This window comes from Dermacentor albipictus, chromosome 5, assembly GCF_038994185.2.
Source record: "Dermacentor albipictus isolate Rhodes 1998 colony chromosome 5, USDA_Dalb.pri_finalv2, whole genome shotgun sequence".
Lineage (NCBI taxonomy): Eukaryota > Metazoa > Arthropoda > Arachnida > Ixodida > Ixodidae > Dermacentor > Dermacentor albipictus.
The window spans coordinates 86784673-86796921 of record NC_091825.1 but is presented as its reverse complement, the minus strand read 5'-3'; the positions used below and the strand labels follow the sequence as shown (position 1 = coordinate 86796921).

Here is a 12249-nt window from a genome sequence, read left to right as displayed (position 1 = left end):
TATTTACAAAAACAACTACAGCGCCGGCCAGTTCAGCCGGCAGCTCGAGGCCTACGAGCAGTTAGTCTGCTTTGTCGGGCCAACCGCGCGCATCGTCCAAAAGAAAATAAGCACGCAGTATGCATGTAGCAATAGCCCCGTGGCAGACGCATCGTCCTGGTATGTTTAAACATCGGTGCTAAGAGAATAATAACCGCACATGGAGGCACGCGACACGGACAACGTCAGTGGAATGCGGGGCATATGAGGCACTGGCATTGACTGGGGAGGCTTCACACGTGACTGGAGCAACGGCACGCAGCACTCGGTGTGGGCCTGTGTCCCGAGACAGGAGTTTTTCTGACAGCCCAACGTGTAGGGTCGAGGACCACAGCGGTACCGGCGATCCAGGTAAAAAGTGCACGTTTCTGCGTAGTCGATCGTACAAACGCCATTGGTTCTCTTGGGAGGTCAGGAGGCGAGCGTGGGCAATTTCGCGTGCTTAGGCTGCTGCCCTGGTGATGGCGTCAAGTGCATATTCGCTGGCTTCTGCAGTGGCGTATCGAAGGGATGTGCCCAGTGGCGATGTTGGCTCTCGGCCGAACTACAGAAAAAACGGTGAATAAGGGTTAGACCAATTTAATGATGGCGAAACAATTCGCAGTCCTGCCTTCTCTCCACGGACAGAAGCATTTGTGACTATTACTGTACTTATAGGGAGGTTCCCAAGGTGATCATCTAACAAACTTCTTAGGCATCTAATAGGCGGAAGCTTAGCGTTATTAGGAAATATACTATCGATTTCAGCGCTTACCGTCGCCGTAGGTAAATTTGGGAAAACCACACCACTGATTGATACTTGCAATGGTTCTAATAGCTTCTGCACCAAAATCACCTGGAGAAGATGCAGTCGAGACCATTGATTCGCAAAAGAATGCAGTCGGCTCTCGAATGAACACGCAAGTGGAGCGTCCCTGGGGAGCAGCAAAAATATTCAGTAATGTCTGGACAGTCAGTATTCGAAATCGTGTTTGAAGAGAAGGAAGGTGAGTTTCACGATAGAGAATATTACTCGCTACAAATTTTGGAAGGCCAAGACAGAGACACAATGATCCACGTTTTAAAAGAACGAGAGGGCGTAATTTATAGGCAGGACCGTCAGAAAGTAATACGCAACTAAACTCTAAAATGAGGTGGACATACATACAATAAGTCATCAGCAGAGTCTCCCTGCGCATTCCGAATTGACTGTTGCTAACTCTTTTGTTGCAGCGGTGGCGTAGAGGTAGAACACCCGCCTCGCGTGGAAGAGGTCCGTGGTTCGAATCCCGGTGCCGGCAATTTTCCACCGGATTAAAAAAAAAAAATCCGCGTGTTGATAAAATTGCATAAACAGGCCTGGAGTGTGGCCTGATCCCGGTGACCAGAACCGGTAACGCACTCCCTCACCAGAGCAGGATTGGCCACCCTGGTGCAGTACTTGGCCACAACCTCCTATATGAACAACACAATCAAACCCCGGCCCTCAGTCCCCAGCAGCTGCGAAGCAACTGACCACGGCGGCGGTCAGACCTGCGACGCTGCAGAGGGTGCTAAGAATCACTGGCTCCGGACAGGCCGCCATTGGAATATGAACCTGGCAACGTTTAACGCTAGAACGTTATCTAGTGAGGTGAGTCTAGCAGTGCTATTGGAGGAATTAGAGGGCAGTAAATGGGATATAATAGGGCTCAGTGAAGTTAGGAGGCCAAAAGAAGCATATACAGTGCTAAAAAGCGGGCACGTCCTGTGCTACCGGGGCTTAGCAGAGAGAAGGGAACTAGGCGTCGGATTCCTGATTAATAAGGATATAGCTGGTAACATACAGGAATTCTATAGCATTAACGAGAGGGTGGCAGGTCTTGTTGTGAAACTTAATAAGAGGTACAAAATGAAGATTGTACAGGTCTGCGCCCCTAAATCCAGTCATGATGACCAGGAAGTCGAAAGCTTCTATGAAGACGTGGAATCGGCGATGGGTAGAGTGAAAACTAAATACACTATACTTATGGGTGACTTTAATGCCAAGGTAGGCAAAAAGCAGGCTGGAGACAAGGCAGTGGGGGAATATGGCATAGGCACTAGGAATATCACGGGGGAGTTATTAGTAGAGTTTGCGGAACAGAATAATATGAGGATAATGAATACCTTCTTCCGCAAGCGGGTCAGCCGAAAGTGGACGTGGAGGGGCACGAACGGCGAGACTAGAAATGAAATAGACTTCATACTCTGCGCTAACCCTGGCATCATACAAGATGTGGACGTGCTCGGCAAGGTGCGCTGCAGTGACCACAGGATGGTAAGAACTCGAATTAGCCTAGACCTGAGAAGGGAACGGAAGAAACTGGTACATAAGAAGCCGATCAATGAGTTAGCGGTAAGAGGGAAAATAGAGGAATTCCAGATCAAGCTTAAGAACAGGTATTCGGCTTTAACTCAGGAAGAGGACCTTAGTGTTGAAGCAATGAACGACAATCTTGTGGAAATCATTAAGGAGTGTGCAATGGAAGTCGGTGGTAACTCCGTTAGGCAGGATACCAGTAAACTATCGCAGGAGACGAAAGATCTCATCAAGAAACGCCAATGTATAAAAGCCTCTAACCCTACAGCTAGAATAGAACTGGCAGAACTTTCGAAGTTAATCAACAAGCGTAAGACAGCTGACATAAGGAAGTATAATATGGATAGAATTGAACATGCTCTCAGGAACGGAGGAAGCCTAAAAACAGTGAAGAAGAAACTAGGAATTGGCAAGAATCAGATGTATGCGTTAAGAGACAAAGCCGGCAATATCATTACTAATATGGATGAGATAGTACAAGTGGCTGAGGAGTTCTATAGAGATTTATACAGTAACAGTGGCACCCACGACGATAATGAAAGAGAAAATAGTCTAGAGGAATTCGAAATCCCACAGGTAACGCCGGAAGAAGTAAAGAAAGCCTTGGGAGATATGCAACGGGGGAAGGCAGCTGGAGAGGATCAGGTAACAACAGATTTACTGAAGGATGGTGGGCAGAGTGTTCTAGAGAAACTGGCCACCCTGTATACGCAATGCCTCATAACGTCGAGCGTACCGGAATCTTGGAAAAACGCTAACATAATCCTAATCCATAAGAAAGGGGACGCCAAAGACTTGAAAAATTATAGACCGATCAGCTTACTGTCCGTTGCCTACAAACTATTTACTAAGGTAATCGCAAATAGAATCAGGAACACCTTAGACTTCTGTCAAGCAAAGGACCAGGCAGGATTCCGTAAAGGCTACTCAACAATAGATCATATTCACACTATCAATCAGGTGATAGAGAAATGTGCGGAATATAACCAACCCTTATATATAGCTTTCATTGACTACGAGAAAGCATTTGATTCTGTCGAAACCTCAGCAGTCATGGAGGCATTACGGAATCAGGGTGTAGACGAGCCATATGTAAAGGTACTGAAAAATATCTATAGCGGCTCCACAGCCACCGTAGTCCTCCATAAAGAAAGCAACAAAATCCCAATAAAGAAAGGCGTCAGGCAGGGAGATACGATCTCTCCAATGCTGTTCACAGCGTGTTTACAGGAGGTATTCAGAGACCTGGATTGGGAAGAAATGGGGATAAAAGTTAATGGAGAATACCTTAGTAACTTGCGATTCGCTGATGATATTGCCTTGCTTAGTAACTCAGGGGACCAACTGCAATGCATGCTCACTGACCTGGAAAGGCAAAGCAGAAGAGTGGGTCTAAAAATTAATCTGGAGAAAACTAAAGTAATGTTTAACAGTCTCGGAAGAGAACAGCAGTTTACAATAGGCAGCGAGGCCCTGGAAGTAGTAAGGGAATACATCTACTTAGGGCAGGTAGTGACTGCGGATCCGGATCATGAGACAGAAATAATCAGAAGAATAAGAATGGGCTGGGGTGCGTTTGGCAGGCATTCTCAGATCATGAACAGTAGGTTGCCGTTATCACTCAAGAGAAAAGTGTATAATAGCTGTGTCTTACCTGTACTCACCTACGGGGCAGAAACCTGGAGGCTTACGAAAAGGGCTCTACTCAAATTGAGGACGACGCAACGAGCTATGGAAAGAAGAATGATAGGTGTAACGTTAAGGGATAAGAAAAGAGCAGATTGGGTGAGGGAACAAACACGAGTTAATGACATCTTAGTTGAAATCAAGAAAAAGAAATGGGCATGGGCAGGACATGTAATGAGGAGGGAAGATAACCGATGGTCATTAAGGGTTACGGACTGGATTCCAAGGGAAGGGAAGCGTAGCAGGGGACGGCAGAAAGTTAGGTGGGCGGATGAGATTAAGAAATTTGCAGGGACGGCATGGCCACAATTAGTACATGACCGGGGTTGTTGGAGAAATATGGGAGAGGCCTTTGCCCTGCAGTGGGCGTAACCAGGCTGCTGCTGCTGCTGCTGCTGCTGCTGATGATGATGATGATGAACTCTTCGTAATAAACCAACAGCCCGTGCTCCTTCAAACACGATGTATTTTAGGCGTGTCCACCAATTAAGATTTTCTGTATAAATCATTCCCAGATATGTTAATGATTGTGCCTGTGTAATTTTCCCCTGATCGTACTCCAGTGTTACCCTGACGGAAAAAGTTAAGTGGTAAACTACTATGGTACTTTTGTTGACATTTAGCGACAGTTGTATTACCCTAAGCCACATTTCAATCTGATTCAAATACGACTGTAATGCGTTATAAATGCTATGTATATTGCTTGACACACAAAAAAGCGATATCATCAGTGTATACGTTAACCTGCACATCACGGTGTGTAGGAATATGACTTAGTAAAATAATAAATAAAATGGGGGAGAGTATACTGCACATTGAGGAACACCCTTTGTATGTTTGCAACATTGAGGAGAAACATCGTTTTGATAGTAATAGATGTTCGTACCCTCACGTCCGATTACGTCCATGGAATGATATGCTATGACAGATTCACACTTTCAAGTCTGTCGATGAAGATGGTGTGCTCGACACTGGCATACGCCTTCGCAACGTCTAATGTCACTAAGGCCGCGTACTGGTTGTTGCGGCGAGCGAGTTGAATTCGACTCTCCAGGTCAACCTGAGCACACCAAATCGAGCACCCAGGCCTGAATCCTTTTTGAGAGTCAATGTTAGGTTGTCGCCTATCCATCTTTCGATATGAACATATAATTTTCTCACAATTAACTTTACAAGATTTGAAGTCAGAGAAATAGGCCTAATGTTATCTATTGTATACAGGCATGTCCATCGCCCTGCTTTTTAAGTATAGCGGAATTACTTTGGCAATTTTCTAGTCTGGAGAAATCCATGAATTCTGAATTGAAAAATTTATAAACCTAAGCAAATCCTGTGGACACAATTCAAATGTTATTTTTATCGTTGCTGTAATTGTGTGGCCAAACCTAGAGGTGAAGCTGTGGCCAGTTCAGCCGACAGCTAGAGGCCCTGGAGAATATATTCTTCTTCATCGAGGCGCGCACGCGCACTGTGTAAAAGAAACACTTTATGTGAATGTAGCAATATGTATAGGGTTGTGGTCTTATCAATATATGGGGACATCAATAAGTGCGTGTATGTGTGCGTGCGTGCGTGCGTCCTTGTGTATGTGGTGTGTTCCTATGAGTGTGTGTGTACTTTCGGCCAAAAAAAGTAAACAGGTGGCCGGAATGGCTGCAGGGCCACACCGGGGCGCTGCCTTGGGATCGAGGGCGCCGCCGCTATAGCTTCGGACGTCCGCGCAGCGCTTCCCATTCTCTAACCTATCGCGCCGACGCGAAAGAGCGGGCATCACCGTAGCCGCCATTGCGGCTACTTGCGTGATGTTGCCTAAAATTGAGAAGCGGTGGAAGCCGGCGACATGCACTAATATGAAAAATAACGTGAACATAAACAAAACAACAATCAGAACGGGTCTTCGTTCCTTCTCAGTGCCGCGGTTTCATGACCTGCCGCCACCCGCTGCTTCACGACAGCGCCATGTGCTGGACTACCGGCAATGCACGGTCCACTTCGTCGCGACAATCAGCAGCAGCGCAACCGAACGGTGCACTAGAAATTTATCATGCGTGATGAGGCCCCGCGTGAGATTGAGGGCGAAGTCTGGCGACACTCGGGGAACTCTCGTCGTCAGCGCGCGAAGCGAGATAGCAGCGCTCCGGTGTGGCCCCGCCGCTACTCCGGCCACCTAAGCCGTGGTTCGCTTACTTTTTTGGCCGACAGTACGTGCATGCGTCTTTGTGTGTAACACGTGGTAACAGCGTTAACAAAACGCCCAAAATTAGCGAGTGAGCATGCGACCAGCACCCCTGACCACCACCGCAGCGGCCATACTGATCACTGCGCAATGTTAATATTAGTTTTGATTTTCATTTTATATCTTGACAGTGCCATCCTTTGGTCGCATACTTTAGTTCCCGACGCTACCGGCATTCTTAATTGGGTTGCACTGTGGAAGGCACAGCTTTCCGTTTCTAGGTTTGTTGGTTGTAGAGGACTTTTTTGAGTGTATGGTCATGGCCCCCGAGATTTTGTGCACCGGCATGTTTTGCTCCGGCTATCCCATTCGCATAGAGAGAGCATAAGTTGTGTGTGCAGCTGGCTCCTTCTGCGCACCGCGGCCCTCGAAGCCGAGGGCTTTTCGTGCGTCTGGAAGGCTTTCTGGCGCTCTTGTACCATTTCTGCGTCTTGGATGAAACGAGAAAGAAAAATCCTGGCTCTTCCATAATCGAGAGTAGATGTAAGCATGAAATCGGTACCGGCCAAGCAGATTGGTTGGAGATCATACTAGCCAAGATCATAAAATGGGTGTAGCGCATGTTGGCGACGGAATACCCCACCACACTACACCCCACCACACCTCACCACACCCCACCGCACCATCCTGTGCACTGCTCCATATGAACGCAATAGTTTCCAGTCACAGGCAGAGCCTCATTGCAAATATCGTCTCGGCCAAACAGTCATTCCCGGCGCATCGGACGCGCTGGATGCGCCGCGGGTCACACGGATCGCTGGCGTTGAAAAGAGCACTCAGCGCCGAAAGATGACAATAAAGTGTATAGTGCCTTGTATCTGCCTTTAGAAAGTCGCTATTGGAAATGGACAAATAATGTTTCAGCGTCCGAAAAGGTACAGCTAGAGTGATATTATTGTGAACAAACATTAGGAAGAACTCGGAAGCAATATTTTGTGTAACATGTTTGGGAAGTAAGTAACGTATGTAATGCGGTCTTGTCTGGTTGCCCAGATCATCTCGTTTTGATCTCGCAACTTGCCCGGAAGTTCTCGCTTGAGTGCCCGGATAACGGCTCTGGCTCTCGGCTCAAGGTCACTTGAACGTCGCCGACAATGCTTAAATGTCATGCTTAAATATGCTATAGCGCTGCTGTGTGGTCCCTTACTGATGTGGAAATGACCGCTGGAGGTCTGGAGAGATAAAGTGCATGCCGGCGCCTATTTATTCTCAAACGCGTACTTTTTAAAACGCGTGAGCATTTCTACGCCTACCCAACGAGGAAACTCGTCCGTCCGTCACGTAAGGTGATCGCTTTCAAGGTAGGGCCAGCGGCAGCGAGCCAATTGACCTTCGAGCCAACGGACCTTCGGCGGCGGCCGCCGCCGCCGTAGTACGGTTGATCACGGTTGGTAATGGTTCGACGCGGGTGGATAAGGCGCCGAAGACTGCTAACGTCTTATAATGATTCATCAGCGCACCTGGCGCTGCCACTTGCAGTAGTTTGCTTGCGTCATCAATTCACATTGTGTCGCGCTCCGCTGCAGTTCGTGTCGCCGCAGCGCTGTCGTTTATACGGGTCGGATCAAGTTTTATAGCATTGACTGGGCTGGGTTGCGCGGAGATGAGCAAGTGGCACAATACTTACGCATGCTTAGACAACTCCCAAAGGAGCTTATGCGTAAAATTTTCTTCTTTCCACGCACATGCTTTCACTGCATTCACGTTGCACTTGTAGAAGTGGATTGTATCCGAGCTCGTCATGTGCCGGAAACGTGCTGTACAGACACTTTGCAGGTTATATGTATGCTTATCGTTTTGTGGGTGGTTTTAAAAGATCTGAATGATCCACCGCGGTGGCTCAGCGGCTACGGTGTTGCACTGCTGCAGGCACGAGGTCGCGGGATCGAATCTCGGCCGCATTTGGATGGGGGCGAAACGCAAAAACGCCCGTATCCCGTGCATTGGGGGCACGGTAAAGATCCCCTGGTGGTCAAAATTATACTAGAGTTCCCCACTACAGCGTGCCACATAATTAAATACTGGTTTTAGTGCGTAAAACCTCACAAGAATTCAAAACTTTCACTGAGTCACCTGCTGGTGTCGGCGCTTGCTTTCGTCTGTGCAGTTCGCCATCTTGATAGTGCGTGAAGCAACACATAGCATGATCCGCCCACAGAAATTAACCTGCTGCAGTCGCTCGTGTACTTTGATTTAGATGCACGTTAGAAAACCCCAGTGGGTCAAAATTAATCCGGACCCTCCCATTACGGCGTGCCTCATGATTATATCGTGTTTTCTGCCAAGTTTTGTTTCTCGTTTCTTTGTTTTTTCTCTCCGCTGTTCTTTCCGTCTTTAATTTACTCTTCCCCTTCCTCCACAGCAGGGTAGCATATCAGAATCCTATCCGGTTAACCTCCCAGCCTTTCCCATCCCGTTTATATCTCTCTTATGACACGTACACCCAAAATTCCCTCCTCCCCTCCCCCCCGCCCCGCCAATCGCAACAGTAACACTTCGTCGTGCTATTGGAGCAAAAAAATCGCCTGAGTAAAACTTCGTTGTGCTGCTGTATACACGCTCCTTCTCCCTTTTCTCTCCTCCCTTTTCTTCCTTCCCCAGCATAGGGTAGCCAACCAGACTTGACTGGTTAACATCCCCGCCTTCGTTATATCCTTCCCTCTCTCTCTCGTCATGCTAAGTCATCAATATTAATAGGGGCAAGTAAGTATTTTTATTCTAAAAAATTGAACCCTGTTTACAGCCAGGAACCAGTGTTGCACGTATGGACATGCATTAGCTCACAAGCAAAGTAGTTAAATATTATTTACAAAAGTACAGAAAGAAGCCTTGCATACTTCTGTATCTGTCTAGTGTTTCCTTTTTGAGAAGGAAGGAACGGAGGAAGGAAAAAGTGGAGAAGGAAAGGCAGGGAGATAAACCAGCTTAGTTTAACCGGTTTGCTACCCTACACATGGGAGCGGGATGGGGGGGATGAAAGATGGGGAAGGGAGAGAGAGAGAGAGCACATAGCGCAGCACACACACATCGTCCGTTATCACTCTGGTGTGGTACGTGATATCAGTGTCACAGCCGCTTGTCCAATCCAGTCTCTTTCAAAAACCGAAGTAGTCCTTTCGTCGCCTTCAGCTGCGATGTCTTCTGTCAGCGGCATGTGAAAATCGGGTCGAGGGACAATGGTCTATTGTCAAGGTGCGCTAGAACGGATGCCAGGGACTGCCTCTGAACATTATATTCAGGACAGTCGCAAAGAATGTGTTCTAGCGTCTCCTCTCAAAGACGGGCATTGCAGAGAGCGTTGTCGGCCATTCCAATGCGAAATGAGTAAGATTTCGTGAAAGCCACCCCTAGCCATAAGCGATAAAGCAGAGTCGCCTCTCTTCGGCGGAGTCTAGTTGGCATATAGAGATGCATCAAAGAGGGCAGGTGGTATTGACGGTTGCTCCGGTTGGTCTGGCTGTTTGGTGTGCACCATAGAGAGAGCGTGATCTCCAGTGCAAGCACTCGAAGTCTGCTAGCTGCGTCGGACCGTTAAAGTGGTATGGCCTATTGTTGTGCATCTTCAAGAGCTGCCCGAGCGGCATTATCGGCGTTTTCGTTTCCTATGACACCGCAATGACTTGGCAGCCACTGAAACGTCACGTGGTGTCCTTTCTCCTGTGATGTATGCATTAGGCATCTAATATCAAATTCGAGCTGCTTGAATGGCCCCCGACGCAGAGCTGATAGCACAGATTGTAGGGCTGCCTTTGAGTCGCTGAAGATAGACCATTGTCGAGGTGGCTCCCGATTAACGAAACAAAGTGCAGCGCGAAGAGCAGCTAGTTCAGCAGATGTTGATGATGTTGGGTGGTCAGTCCTAAAGGTGATGGTAATAGCTCTTGCTGGGAAAACCACAGCACCCGACGAACACTGGATGTTTGTGGAATCATCTGTATAAATGTGTTCCCTGTCCGCGTACCTCTCGTGCAGAAGAAACAGACACAGTTGTTTCAGCACAGGCGACGACAGTTCAGACTTTTTCCCGATTCCTGGTACACTGAGATGGACTGTGGGGCTGATAAGACACCAAGAGGGTATCGATGGTTTAGATGCAGCGGTGAAGCCCGGGGGAAGTTTGTCGTTGTACTTGACGATAGTTTTAGAGAATGATGCTTGGTGCCTGTCTGAAGGTAGTGCTGCAAGGTGGTGATAGGGGGCACAGGCAAAATGTCGGATGTGCGTTCTCAGGGTTTCCACCGTAATGTGAGTTCACATTGGATGGTTCCGAGCAATCGCAATAGTTGCCTCAGTTGACGTGCATCTGGGTAAACCAAGACAAACTCTGAGTGCTTGAGCTTGTGCTGCCTGCAGAACACGAATATTTGTCTTGCAGGTGTTGTTCAGTACAGGTAGACTATATCTTAAAAATCCGAGAAAAAGAGCTCTGTAGAGTCTCAGCAGTGCGTCTACTGACATCCCCCACGTCTTTCCTGTCAAGTAGTTAAACAACTGGGAGGTTGCTGTCAGGCGCCGTTTCATGTAGGCCACGTGCGGACTCCAACAGAGGTCTTGGTCGATAATTACGCCAAGAAATCTGTGGGTTTGGACATAAGAAATGGTCCGCCCATTGACTGAGATGACATAAGGCGTCATCGGTTTGCGAGCAAATGCCACTAGTGCGCATTTTTCTGGTGATATGCTGAGACCCCATTTACACAAGTAGTTCGCTGTCAAAGTGGCCGCTCTTTGAAGCCGTGCGCGTACCTGAGGAAGTGTGACTGCCGAAGACCAGACACAGATGTCGTCAGCGTATACTGAAATTTTGATGGTAGTTGGCAAATATTCAGCAAGTCCAAAAGAGCGAGGTTGAATAGCGTCGGGCTGAGAGCACCGCGTTGAGGAACGCCCCTGCTGGTATAGCGTCGCGTTTACTTATACGCTATAGTTGGGCCATCGTCGGTTGACACATAGAATGATCTTGCAGATAGGTAACTTGCAATCCACAAAAAGACTCGACCACCTAGGCAACCGTCGCAAGAGCGTCGAGAATGGCCTCATGTAATACGTTATCGTATGCCCCTTTCACATCTAAGAATAAAGCTGCAAATAAACGCTTATGGGACCTTTCGTGCTAACGTACGAAACGAGATCAACTAAATTGTCGATGGAAGAGCGGTCACGTCGAAAACCAGCCATGGAAATCGGATAAATCTTATTGTATTCAAGGTAGAATTCCAGGCGGCCAAGGATCATTCGTTCCATTATCTTTCCTACACAGCTGGCCAGCGCTATTGGGCGGTAAGAGGTGAGCTCTAGTGGGGATGGGGATTTGCCCTGCTTTAAGAGTGGCACGAGGCGGCTTACTTTCCAATTTTCAGGAACATTGCCCTCCTGCCATGAGGAGTTGTAAAGGCTCAACAATTCTATACGCGCGAATTCGCCGAGATAGCACAAGGCCCGGTATGATATACCATCTGGACCCGGAGATGATGAGCGCCTGCAGAGAGCTAGTGCCGCTTCGAACTCCTCCATTGTAGAAGGAAGGTCCATGCGGCAATCACGGGAATGGGGGACGTCAGCTCGGGCTGGAGGATCTGGACGCATCGCTTGGTCTGCGATCCGCGCACAAAAGTCTTCTGCGACATCGATGTCTTGCCGCCCTTGGAAAAGCTCTTGCGCCTTGAATGGAAAACGCCGTTCCGGAAGGCAACGCAGACCTTGCACCGTTTTCCAAACGTGAGACAGTGGCTTGCGGGGGTCGAGTGTGTGGCAAAAGGTTGCGCAACCTTCCGACGCTAATCTATCCATACGACGCTGAATCTTCTTTTGCATCCTCCTGGCTGCCCTAAGCTCATGGATTGATTTTATACGCCGATATCGACGTTCCGCCCGGCGACGAAGTGCTCGAAGTCGCTCTAATTCTATGTCGAAGTCATTTCGCGTGGGAGAGATCGTCATCATGCGAGTGGCGTTTTGCACCGTAATT

General features: G+C 48.2%; 1 protein-coding gene across 1 annotated transcript in view; it reads left to right on the top strand.

The window, feature by feature from the left end:
• Nucleotides 1-202: 202 nt before the first annotated feature.
• Nucleotides 203-12249, top strand: part of LOC135906841 (sodium-coupled monocarboxylate transporter 1-like) — a 100702-nt gene continuing 88655 nt past the window's right edge. The window contains exon 1 of the mRNA XM_065438434.2: nt 203-390. The gene's annotated coding sequence lies outside the window, so the exon portion shown is untranslated. The remainder of the gene's footprint in view (nt 391-12249) is intronic.